This window comes from Suricata suricatta, chromosome 6 (assembly GCF_006229205.1).
Source record: "Suricata suricatta isolate VVHF042 chromosome 6, meerkat_22Aug2017_6uvM2_HiC, whole genome shotgun sequence".
NCBI classification, from domain to species: domain Eukaryota; kingdom Metazoa; phylum Chordata; class Mammalia; order Carnivora; family Herpestidae; genus Suricata; species Suricata suricatta.
In genome coordinates, this window is record NC_043705.1 from 82,831,464 (window position 1) to 82,844,359 (window position 12,896).

Consider the following 12,896-nt stretch of genomic DNA (forward strand, 5'->3'; position numbering starts at 1 on the left):
AAGCAGGCTCTGTGCTAACAGCAGTGAGCCTGATGTGGGGCTCAAACTGAGGAGCCGTGAGATCATGACTTGAGCTGAAATTGGACGCTCCACCAACTGAGCCACCCAGGTGCCCCTAGGCCCCTCCACCTCTCCTCGCATCTTCCACTTGAGTGAGGCCAATCGCCTTAGTCTACAATTTATAAGACTCTGGACAAAACTGTACATTCATTTGTGATTCACTTTAGTCCAACCCTAAAAATGCCTCCTACATCCACAGTTCCTACTCTATGTGGTGTTTTTACCACGGCCCCTCCCCCAAGGAGTCTTATTTATGAGTCATAGTGCCAATATGCATACATTTTGCCACCTTGGTGACTAGCCCCATCCAGTGTGTGTGTGTGTGTGTGTGTGTGTGTGTGTGTGTGTGTGTGTGAGAGAGAGAGAGAGAGAGAGAGAGGGAGAGAGAGAGAGACACACACTGTGTGTGTGTGTGTGTGTGTGTGTGTGTGTGTGTGTGTGTGCAGTCTGGAGTGTGTGGTCATGTGTTCATGCTTGTGTGTTCATGACTGATAGAAGAACAGCCAGCCTCTAGATGAGCTAGAATCTTTGAAGTAGCAGTGGGCAACTTCTGACTAATATGGACAATAGTGATTTAGGAACCTATCAGACCAATCTCTTAGCAAATCTGAATGAGGTATTAGTTAGCCAGGTAAATATGCAGACATAAACAGACTAAAAGAGAAAGAGACTGAGTTAGCGAGGAAATAGCACATAATAGGAGAAAAGCAGGCAATAAGCCATGTGTGCAGAGCCCATGAGGCAACAAAAGCTGTGAATAAAAAGAATCAAAGAACTATACAGAATAGAATGAGGTGGTTGGTAGCAGTTGAAAATCAGGAATGGTGTAGAGCAACAGCATAGCCAGGTCCCAAGTGCCATACTGAACTGTGAATCACCTCTCAGTTCCTGCCCCATAAGCCAGTCTCCACAAAATCAAACTGTACAATTCATTTCATTTCCATAATGCCCAATCTGTAGCCAGCATGTCCTGTTCTAACAATCATGCATCTGATTTAATTTATCCTGAGTGAATCTCTGTTACTGAAAAGCTCTGAAAAAACTTTGCAGTTTCATTTTGCCTTTATAAAACAGTGAAATTCAATTTCTTTTGGAGGAATTCCATAAGATCAGACATGGAGAACACAGTATAGCCTTTTGTTGTATAGCATCCAGTACTGAAATTTTGTAAACTGCACCATCACTGCAAAGAATGAATGAGCATCTTGCTTTGCTAAAAATGGTTTCCCTCTTAACAAGTTTCATGCACATTGTGTCTTTTATTTATTTTTTGTACAAAATTGTTACTGAATTGTGTGAGCACTATAATTATGTTTCAACGTTGACAGGTAAGACTGAGTGTTAACTGAAGTGATTCTTTCAAGTGCATTACAAGTACTGCATACTTATTGAAAATTACTTGGCTTATCCGGTCAATACTCTGTAAATTAATTGAAGGAATTGATTCTTGGTGTTCACTGAAAGTCAAGCAGCCTTAACATGAAATAATCGTAGAGTAGAAAACCAGACATTGTTGAGAAAAACATTATATGGGGTGGAATAAACACTGGACCTGTGCCCCTTAACCTTTGCTTCTTTTTTCTCCCCAAATTTCAGATCCCTCTAAATACCATTTCCCTCTTTATCCAGTATGTATTCAAAATGCTTCACCTCCACTGCTCTCTTGCCATCAGCCCTAATCTCTCTGTTCCCCTGCCCTTTTGCCTACTATTCTGCAAGATCCAGACTCAAAATAACTCTTCTAGATTTTGCCTCACTGAATACTAGAATTGTGAGCACCACTAAGAAAGTAAAACAACTGTGAAGATACGTGCCATCGCACATGTGTTGTTTGTAACCTCAGCTTAGTACTATCTTTACGGGCTTGGTCAGTTGTCACTCTTACTCCCCTAACAGAGAAGTCAAGATTGTTCTGTTCTTTTTGAGTCTTCCATCTCAGACCTCATCTCTTTCAACAAGGACTTTGCTATTCCTTTCTTACACATACATTCAGAATAGAAACCTTTAGGCATGCAATTCTTCCCGCAAATTATCTACAGCGGCACCAATCTCAGCTTTCTGTTCAATCTCAAAACTAGGAAGTACCAAAGTACAATTTCATCCAGAAGAGAAGGGTCTTAAGAATTTTCTGGAGTAGGACAAATACCTATAGGGATATTTATTCTTCTCTTGACATTAGTGAAGATATTGTTCAAAGATACCAGTTTTGCTAAACTGAGGCTTCTACCTGCTTGTGGTTTTTATTAGATCCAAATTACTGGGATTATCATAAAGGGTTTTGTTTTCCATGCAGTGATAAATAACTAGAATGAGAGTCAGTAATCTGATCTTTTTTCAGGCTTAGCCTCCCTGATGCCTGGTCCCAAGGAAGCAATGATCAGTTCACAAAAGGTAAATATAATTAAAAAAAATTAGAGACTAATGTTCTTCAATTAGACTAAATTGCGTTCAGCTTATTTCAGCTCAGTTTGATCCCTGAAATTTTTCTGCAAAATCCTACAGTAAAGTAAGATACTGTGGCTTAGTTATATTTAATATTTACTTTGACCTAAGCAAAGCCCATGAAATATTATCTTTGAAAATCCAAATGCTTTAAAATAATAGGTATGCATTAATTTCTTCATTTAATATAGCTAAAAAGGGAAAATGAAGGAAAATTCCTTTGGTATTACTGTTAACACAGAACAAGATCCAATTCTACATTATAATCAATATATTCAATTAATTTAAGCCAATGACTTAAAAATGATAGATATTTAAAATTCTGTACAACAAATCTTTTATCTTTATCTCCCTCCTCTGAGAAGTTGTATCTATGCCAAGCACTATGGATCCTTAACATTCTCCAGGGCCTTGTTCCTAGATTGTATAATTCAAAGCTACCATTTCTATATAACGTAAGTGGCGGTTCTAATACCGTAACGATGGTCGCTGCATTGTCATCATTAATATATGCATATTATAGCTATGTATACTAGATGTTACATAATCATCACACTTATAATATTAGTAATAAGATAGCTTACCTAGAACTTTGCATGTGAGACAATTTCTTAAGAGCTGAGTATGATTCCTCTTTATTTTGTAGGTGAGAAACTGAAGATTTGACCCATTAACTAGTTTGGCAGCAGTTAAAGCTAGTACACTGTTGAGTCAGATTTTAACCTACGCCAGCCTAATCCTAAATACTAGCTTTTAGTTACTACACTGTATTTCATCTCATAGAGATGTTACTATTTGTGTTCACATGTAGTGTGCCTATCTTTGACCTTGATAGTCAACATATGAAGTAAGTATTATCATCTTCATTTCCAAAATTAAAATCCTGAGGGCCAGGGAGGTTAAGTGACTTTCCCAAAGCATTTAGGTGGTAGGTAGCAGGATTGGCCCCCTGATGGCAATTTCACCTATAGACTTTTCTATAACATTCTTCAAGGCACATAGCACATATGGCTACAGGCACAAAGAAGTCTCTTGTAAATTTCAATAAATAATCTTCATAACATTTAAAATGTTTTTTCCTAAATTAGTTATCGCCACAGTTTTTTTGAGGGTAAATTGTGTATCAAACTCTGATGGATAGTAATAACAGGTTCAGAATTAGAACTGACCAATTATGTTCTCATTTGTCATCTCCATTTGATTTTCTAGATACATCCTTATATTTTTCTTCCTTTATTTTAACCTCAAGTTTTAGAACATTTCCATAGTCTTAAAACCAATTTCTGTAAAAAATGAGCATTGTCCAAAGTGTACTTTATAGATGATATTATGTGATGTATGGATCATACTCTTTTTAGTAATTGACCTCTCTGAAAGGAGCGGGTTGTTATGGTTACCACAGGGACAAAGTAAGAGAGAAGGAGAGAGAGGAACAGAGAGGGAGAGAGGTCACTTTGAACCAATGTATTGCAGAGTTTTGTTTTGAGTGATCCTGTTAACAATTTCCTGACTGACCTACCTCACCATCCTCTCAGGAAACAGAGAACTAATATGCATAAGCATGGGAAAGTGGACATACTGTTTCTTAATTCTTTTGGTATCTGATCTATTCCAAATTCCATAGATGTGGGATCTGCCTCTCCTGTGCTTTTGTGAGCATACCCTTAAATAATTTTGACAAGAGTTCTGAACACACATTAACAATTATAGTACTAAACTGTGTAAATGTTGGATAAAGAAGGGAGAATCTTAATGCCTTCGGTCAGTTTTTCTTTGTTACAGTGAGTGGTATTTCTCTGGTTAGGATTCTGTTGAAGACCGATAGTCATTTGCAAATCAAAAAGCATAAGTTTCAGTTATGCAAATATTATGTCCTTATGCTATCTGATATGTTTACTTGGAACTCTGAACACCTGCAGATACGATCGGTAAAAGAAAAGAAAAATTACTCAAAGGAAGTTAAGTCTCTGACTTATCTCTTTATACAAATTTTCAAATGTTTAATCAAGACACAAGGAACAAACATTCAAATAAGAATTCTTTTTCATCCCTGTATCAGGCTGTATTATGGGATATTATAAAGTAAAAATAATTACCTTTCCAAGAGCTTAATACTAAACAAAAGGCAAAGACAGAAAAATACTTCTCCTCTCCACTGCCTTCTATAACTTTCTTTTTGATTGATTTCTGCTCACCTTTTGAGAAATATTGGGATTAAAGTGCTCCTCAGGCCTAGAAATTTACACTGTCTGTCATTCATGGAGTTGCCACAGTACAGATATTTACTGAATACCTACTATGTACCAGACAGTGCTAGCTACTTTGCAGGACTTTGGGGGGGCGGGTATTGGTGCTCAACAACCACCTCATTATCTGCTGGAAAAGACTGAGATTTAAAGAAATGGCCAAGGAGATTTGGAAAGACCAAAGGAAACAGTGGTATGTATAAAGAATAGGAAGGGCAGATTCCTCTAGGGGTTAGTGAGAGGAAATGGGCCCTACCGTGCTGACAAGTCGGTGGTAGGAACTTGGGAATATTGTGTATAAAAGGAATAACAAGGATGCTTTGAAGTCAGTACATGAAGTATGGAGATTATTGAAAGGAATTGAAACAAGTGGTAAACTACTGGGGAAAAAAATTGGAGTGCAGAATTCTGAAAGAACTAGAGCTATAGGAAAGGATCTGGACCTATCAAGCAAACTTAGAGAAGTCAGTCCAGTAATCAGCTGAGTTTTACCCTTGAGCATTTGCCAAATACTAAACTGGGAAGTGAGGTGTAAAATTGGAAAGAAACTGAACAGAAACTTACTACACCATAGATTACAGGCTACAGGGACAAGAATTTCAGTCCAGGATCTATCAGGGAAGATATGGCTGACTAAAAGTCCAGGCTTTCAGTGGACAGTTGAGAACCCTGTTAAGTCTATGATGTAGTAGTAAAAGAAACTTGGACACTGATGAATCTAAACCTCAGGTCATCTCCATATTTTATTAAATTGAAATAATCATTTTACTCTAATTTTCCTCCAAAAGGAAAGTAAATCTTCTCTGTAGAGAGATAAAACTGTCTATCATCTATTTAATTTTACCAAAAGCCTTGGCTATCACCCAAAAAAATTTACAAGGCATGCAAGGATTATTCTATGAAGATTTTTTCAAACTATTAAAAATATTTTGAAAGAAATGGAAAAAAAATTATTTTTTCAACAGAGAAAGTATGAAAACCCAAATGGAAATTCTAAATCTGAAAAACATAATCCCTGAAATAAGTAGTCAGAGGCTGGGTTTGGGAGAGTTTAGACAGAACATAGTAACATAGAAGATGGATCAGTTAGGGACTTCTGGATGACTCAGTTTGTTGAGTGACTGCCTCTTGATTTTGGCTCAATTCATGATCCTAGGGTCCTGGGTATGAGCCCCACATCAGGCTCTGCATGGAGCATGGAGTCTCCTTAGGATTTATTCTCTCTCTGTCTCTCTCTGTCTCTCTCTCTGTCTCTCTCTCTGTCTCTCTCTCACACACACACACACACACACACACACTCACACACAGATTTAAAAAAAGATGAATCAGTTAAAAAAGATACAAACTGAAGCACACACAGAAAAAGGAAGAGAAAATATGCATCAGGCCACAGATCCAAAATGTATAAACCCTAAGCAAGATAAGGTCCAAGAAAACAACATCTACTCACAACAACGGAGTGAAACTATGGGAGATCAAAGACAAAGAAAATAATCTTAAAAGCAGAGGGAAAAAAGACACATGGTCTTCAAAAAGGCAATAGTAAGACAAACAACATTATTTACGATAATCAAGACATAGAAACAACCTAAGTGCCACTGACAAATGAATGGCTAAGGAAATTATGGTGTATTTATATATGCAATGGAATACAATTCAGCAGTAAAAGGAAGGAAATACTGCCATTTGCAACAACATGGAAGGACCTTGAGGATATTATGCTAAGTGAGATAAGTCAGAGAAAGACAAATGTTGTATAAATCTCACTAATGTATGAAATCTAGAAACAAAGAAAAGAGATCTAATTTGTGGTTTCCAGAAGAGGCAGGGAGTAGGCGAGTAGGGAGTTGGATGAAGGTGATCAAAAGGTACAACTTCTAATTATAAGATAAATAATAATAAATTACAGGGATGTCATGTACAATGTGATAACTATAGTTAACACTGCTGTATGTACGTTTGAAAATTTTAAGTGAATAAATCCTAAAAGTTTTTATCACAAGGAAAAAAACCCTATTTTGGTATTTATAAGAAGTGATGCATATCATTTATTGTGGTAATTATTTCATAGTGTAAGTCATGCTGTTCACCTTTAATGTATACAGTGTTGTATGTCAATTATATCTCATTCAACTGAAAGAAAAAGGAATCCTATAATCAGCAAAAAGATTCACTGAAAAGATTATTTTTTAAATCTCTTAAAAACATTTTTTCAAAAAGAATTTTGGAATAAAAACTAGAGACTTTTCAAAAAAATAAAAATAAACTGAAAGAATTCATTGCCAACAGGCCCACATAGAAAGAAAGAAATACCAAAAGATTTTTTAGGCAACAGGAAATAATCCTAGGTGGAGGCAGAGTATTGCATGAGCAGATGAAGAGCTCCAGAAAGATTAAGATTGATCTAAATGAATTTACAAGTTTAAACCAATGATGGTAATGTCTGGTGATGTTAAAATTATATACACGGTAAATACCTAGCAATAATAGTAAAAATGTGAAAGTTTGGTAAATGGACTTAAAGTATTGCTAGATCTTTTTATTGTCTAAGAGTTACTAAACTTACTAATGTATGATGGACTCTAATAAGTCAAAATGTCTTTCTTAATATCTATAGTACACTAAAGTAATAAAAAATGTACAGTCAGTAAACCAAAGGAAAACCAAATAAAAATTGACTAATCCCAAAGAAAGCAAGAAAGCAAAAACTGATAATACTCAAGAATAGTAAGGAGATAGATTTAAATGGAATGTATAATTCCACTATATGTAAATGATCTAAATATTTCCAATTAAACATCTAAGATTCTCAGATGCTATAAAAATATTAACATAATAATCAGAAAATTTGAAAATAGAATGGAAAAGGACATACCATGAAAATACCAAAAATAATTAAAGCAGTTATACTAATAACAACAAGTTCAGATTTAAGATAGGAAGTATTACTGGAAATAAAAGGGACAAAATTTATTCTTTAGAAAGATCAATTAAGCATGAAGATATTACAGTTCTAGATTTTTACATAATTAAAAGCCTACCCACAAACTATAAAAAAATGATCAGAAATAAAATAGGTAAATATATGATAATGAGTGGAAATTTTACACATATGTCATCTTCCACATACTTAAAATATTTCTTTTCTTTTTAATTTTTTAATGTTTTATTTATTTTTGAGAGAGAGAGAGACAGCATGAGCAGGGGAGGGTTAGAGAGAGAAGGAGACACAGAATCTGAAGACAGGCTCCAGGCTCTGAGCTGTCAGCACAGAGCCCAAGGCGGGGCTGGAACCCACGAAGATCATGACCTGCCTGAGCCGAAGTCCAACACTCAACCGACTGAGCCACCCAGGTGTCCCTAAAATATTTCCTATTTGAAAATAAGTTACAGAAATGTGATTGGTCTTCCTTCACTGTTTTATTAAGACTATGGAAAAGCTTAATTTCCAGCTGAATGCTGTTAGATAAGCTGTAAAAACTTTTTATGATAAAAGTTGTCAAGGATTAAAATGGATTATTGAGAAAAGATGAAAAAAGCAGTCAGTTGAAGGTGATGTCTGCGGACAAGAGAGGTCTAAATCTATAACAGCACTTTAGAAACAGACGTAGGAATGAATGTGACCACAGGTTTCCAAACTTGGCCGTGCTACAAAAACATCTGGGGTCTGGGTAACTTTTAAAAATATAGACAGATATTTGGGTCCCAACCTTTCAGGTCCCGATTAGTAGGTCTGGAGTCCATGTCTCTGAAAGCTCGCTAAAGGATTCTGATACACAGTGAGGACTGAGAACCAAGGGATCAGATGTTCGCCTTCGCTACTCGGCTTCTGCCCTGCGGTACTCAGAAAACGCCGCGCGCACAGCCCGTGCCTGGCACCTCCTGGAGTTGGGCAGCGTGGCAGCCCTGTTAGATGTGTGTGCGTTCTCTGTTATACTATTTTCATATTCCTGATTAGGACACTGAGAAATTATGAGATCTAATGACTCATGCAAGCCTGAAATATGAAATGTAGCTTCAGATACATACATTTTTAGTTCCATTTTGTCACATCCCCTTCTTTTAAAAAAGTCAACTCCTTTCTTTGGCTTAAATGAGTTACTTAAATCATGCATGTGTATAGGAAAAAAGAAAACCTTACAAATGTATTCTAAAACAGATTTAATGTAATCCTAGTTAAAGTCACTAATGTAATCATATTTAGGGATACACTTATACTTCTAAATCTGGAACCAAATATGTGAAACAAATCAAGAACAAGTATTTAAGAATGGAAAACATCAAAGAAATTTCTTGACAAAAGCAAATGCCAACAGTTACTCTATTTAAATGTCTGTTATTGGTATTTCTTAGCCGAGTCTTTTTTTTTTTTTAACATATCAAAACAGGAAGTGAGTAGGGCCGAAATGTAACTCTAGTTGCATGTTTCCTTTCTCTCCTCATCTAATTTATTCCTCATCATAGTACTAGCTAGCTCTGTTACTGGAAGCTGCTTCTTTAGCTCCCTTTTGCCTTCACTGTTTCCCTGGCTATGGCTTAGGACTCAGAAGAGACTGTTTACAGGAGAAAGGGTGTTTAGATCATTTTTTGAGGGTGCAGAATGATCCCACGTTGCAGCAATGTTATGTAGATTATGATGTTTCCTAATGGCACCAACAACCTCTTCTACCCTGAAAACACCTGAAATATTTCTGTATTTATATTTTTAAATGCACCTTTTATTATTTTTAAACCACAACTAATTTGAAAATTGGTTAATCAAATTTGTATTAGCAAGAGTTGCCTATGTATCAATATACACATTATAGTAGCATAGGCAAATTCCAGTTAGGATGGATTAGCTTGTTTCAGACCAACTTTTCAATTAAAATCAACTAGAAAATCTGGAGAAAATTGAAATGAGCTCTTTGAAGGCAACAGAGAACTATTAATGTAGTGAAGAATTGAGAGTCCAAGTCTTGGAAATAGGGGGCAGGTAGAATAATAAGCCAAACATTTGGCTTTACTTTTCCCTTAAAGTATTCACAAACTTACAATGGACTACCTGAGAGACTGGGAAACTGGAGGGAGTAGCAGGCACTGAGAGAGGAGTTGAGACCAAGGAGCAGAGTAGAGCTTTGAGAGTTTCACAGAAGTGAGGGAGACAAAAACTAGAGTAAGGTCTACAAAAGAGGAAAGGCCCTAGCAAACACTTCCAGACGATCAGTTGAGGTCCCTGAAAAGCTACATGCTAGAAGCAAGGCTCCATGGAAAGAACCAGTCCTTACAAAGATGGAAACACAGCTTCCTATCTGTTTCCTATCAGACTGGATTAAGGTGATCTGCCCTTACTCTGACAGCTGGCCAAAATCTAAAGTAAACACTCTCAGTGGGAACATAAAATCATTCAGAGCCTGAAATTCTCTCTCCAACCTTCATAGATATTGTCTACCATGTAATAATGATGATAATAAAAAAACATACCACTCATACCAGACAAGATCAAATAATCAAAATCAAAAGGAAAATATTGATGATAGAAACCAGTCCATAGGACACACAGATATTATAGTTATAAGACAAGCTTTAAAATACTTGCCATTAGGATGCACAAAAGGTAGACGACAACGTGGACATCACCACAAGAGAAAGGAATTAAGTAAAAATTACAAAACTGAAAACTGTGTGTCCACATATATCCTCATCTTTCTATCTACTACTCAATCTAGCTGTGTCTCCTAATGATTGTAATTAGCCTAAATTCTGACGTCAGTTAAAGCACTCACGTATATGTATCTTTTCTTTTCCCCTACTATATTTTTTTCTCTAAGGCAGGAGAACATTTAATTGTCAAGATAGAATGCTAGAAACACTTCAATAAAAGCATTATATATATACCATATGTGTTTAATGTGTCATGTTATGAAACTGATAATCAGACATCTATAAACTATTCATTAACCAGGATCATTTATAATTCCATTATTAATGAAAAACGTTACTTATTTGAGCTGAGCTCTCCTTACAAGATTGCAGTCTAATTTGTCTGTCAGTCACAGATAAAGTTTTTGAGTTTCAAAATATCTCTTAATTCTTCCTAGGAGGAGTCCAGAGTAATTCAATATGTACTCTCAGTAAAAAGTCTCAGGTTGTTATTTAATCTAATAAAATAATTACTCTGTGAAGTCAGATGACAAACAGGAATAAAATCAATAATGTTCTTAATAGATGTTTCCTAGTTACAAATGTGTTTTTAAGCATTTTATGAGTTTATTTTTAGAATGTCATGTATCCATACATATAAATAAATGTATGTATACATATAAATATTTACTTTTTAAAATTGGTTTATAGATTAGTGAAGTGAATGCTTATTTTCTAGAAATTCGGAGGGGCCACAGGTGGAGGTAGCAATTAGGGGAAAAGGGAAAAAGAAAGAATATTTAAGATCTAAACCCTGTAAGTTAGGTATTATTTCTTCCATTATGCAATGATATGCAGAGAAATTAAGTAACATGATCAGACCCACAGAGCTAGTAAATGGCAGCACAAGAATGCAAACACAATTCTGTTTGATTTCCAAGCCTGTGTTCTTTCTAGTATACTGTGCTTTCTATGTATAGAAACAGCTGTATGGGAAGATTTATGTTAAAATTGGTGAGTACATAATCTTTTTAGGGAATTTGACAAAATTTTTATATGAAGCCTATTACACCCCATATGTGAGTATGGCCAGATAGTTCATCAAAGCTGGACCTCGTATTTCAAAGATGTATAGACTTCTATACATAATTTTTGAATCTGCTCTTTACAGTCTTCTCTAGGTAAGTTTAGCACACAGTGTTCCAGTTATATAACCTTGAGTGCACAGAAATACATTAGTTAAAATAAATCAATTCCATAAAATAGATAAGGAATAAGGTAAGTCTTTATATAAAGTGCTACGAATAGTTCAACAAGTGCATTACTCCAAGGAGGAGATAGAAGTCTCCTCATTAACTATTTCCTATCTTAGAGCTGAGTACAATGATGTTGTATTACAGCTAAGAAGTATGTATATTACACATCTATCATGCGGAATCTAATTTCTCTTTGCATTAAACTGCTTTATTATTCTATTATACATAATCATGAATATTAATGTTAGATCCTTTGACACTTAATGGATAAAAAATAAAGCCCAAAGGTCCTCTGTGTTTTCACAAGAGACCTAGTCAGCAATGCTCACACTGAAGCAAGTTGCTCATTTGTTTCTCTCTCTTATTCTCGGGTGCAAATAGTTTGATGAGTATTTGGGGTAGGGGATTAGGACAGGCCACAGCTACAAACTTTGACCCCATTATTTCCAGAATTCTTGGTAACAAACAATAGAGAACACTCTGGTTTGTTGAAACAGAGGGATTTTTGGTAGTTCACAAATCTCTAAGAGGGCTAGACAAGCAGGCTTGGATACTACCAGGCAGGAAAAATGCCCAGTTCATTGCTATAGACTTTTTTAATAAGCCAATGCAACTGCAGCCCAAAATTTAGCACTGAGCATGCTTACATATGAACACCACAAGTTCTACCATAGCAATTCCAGAAGAACCAGACTCTAACTCCACTCTGCATGTCGAAACTATTCTCTTTCCAAGGCCACAGCCTCAAGTTTCTCATTTTATTTATTTTATTTTATTTTTTTATTTTTTCCTCTTCTCCCCTCCAGATTTATTGAAATATAATTGACATAGAACTTTGTGTAAGTAAGGTACACAGTGTATTGATTAGACACACATATATATTGCTGAATGATTAGGGTTAGCTCATAACTCCATCGAAAGAATTATAATTCTTTTCAAAGGCTGAATGATACTTGGTGAGTCTCCAGAGGAATGAGCGCTTTCATAGCAATGGGCCTGCAGCTTTAAAAGAGAAGGTCCACCTCTACATGTTGACCTGGGGAGTTCTAGGGACATTGTTAACTGAAATGAAAAAAACAAACAAAGGAAATTCGTGTATATATAGTATGCTAGATTTTATGAGAATAAAACAGCTATAAGAATAGATATGTGTTTATATTTCATAAATATGTAACAAAAAATAAACCATAAACTCCTATGGTGATTACCTCTGAGAGCCAGGATAAAGTAGAGGTTACAGGGATGGATTAAGGCATTTCTTCTAATGTGC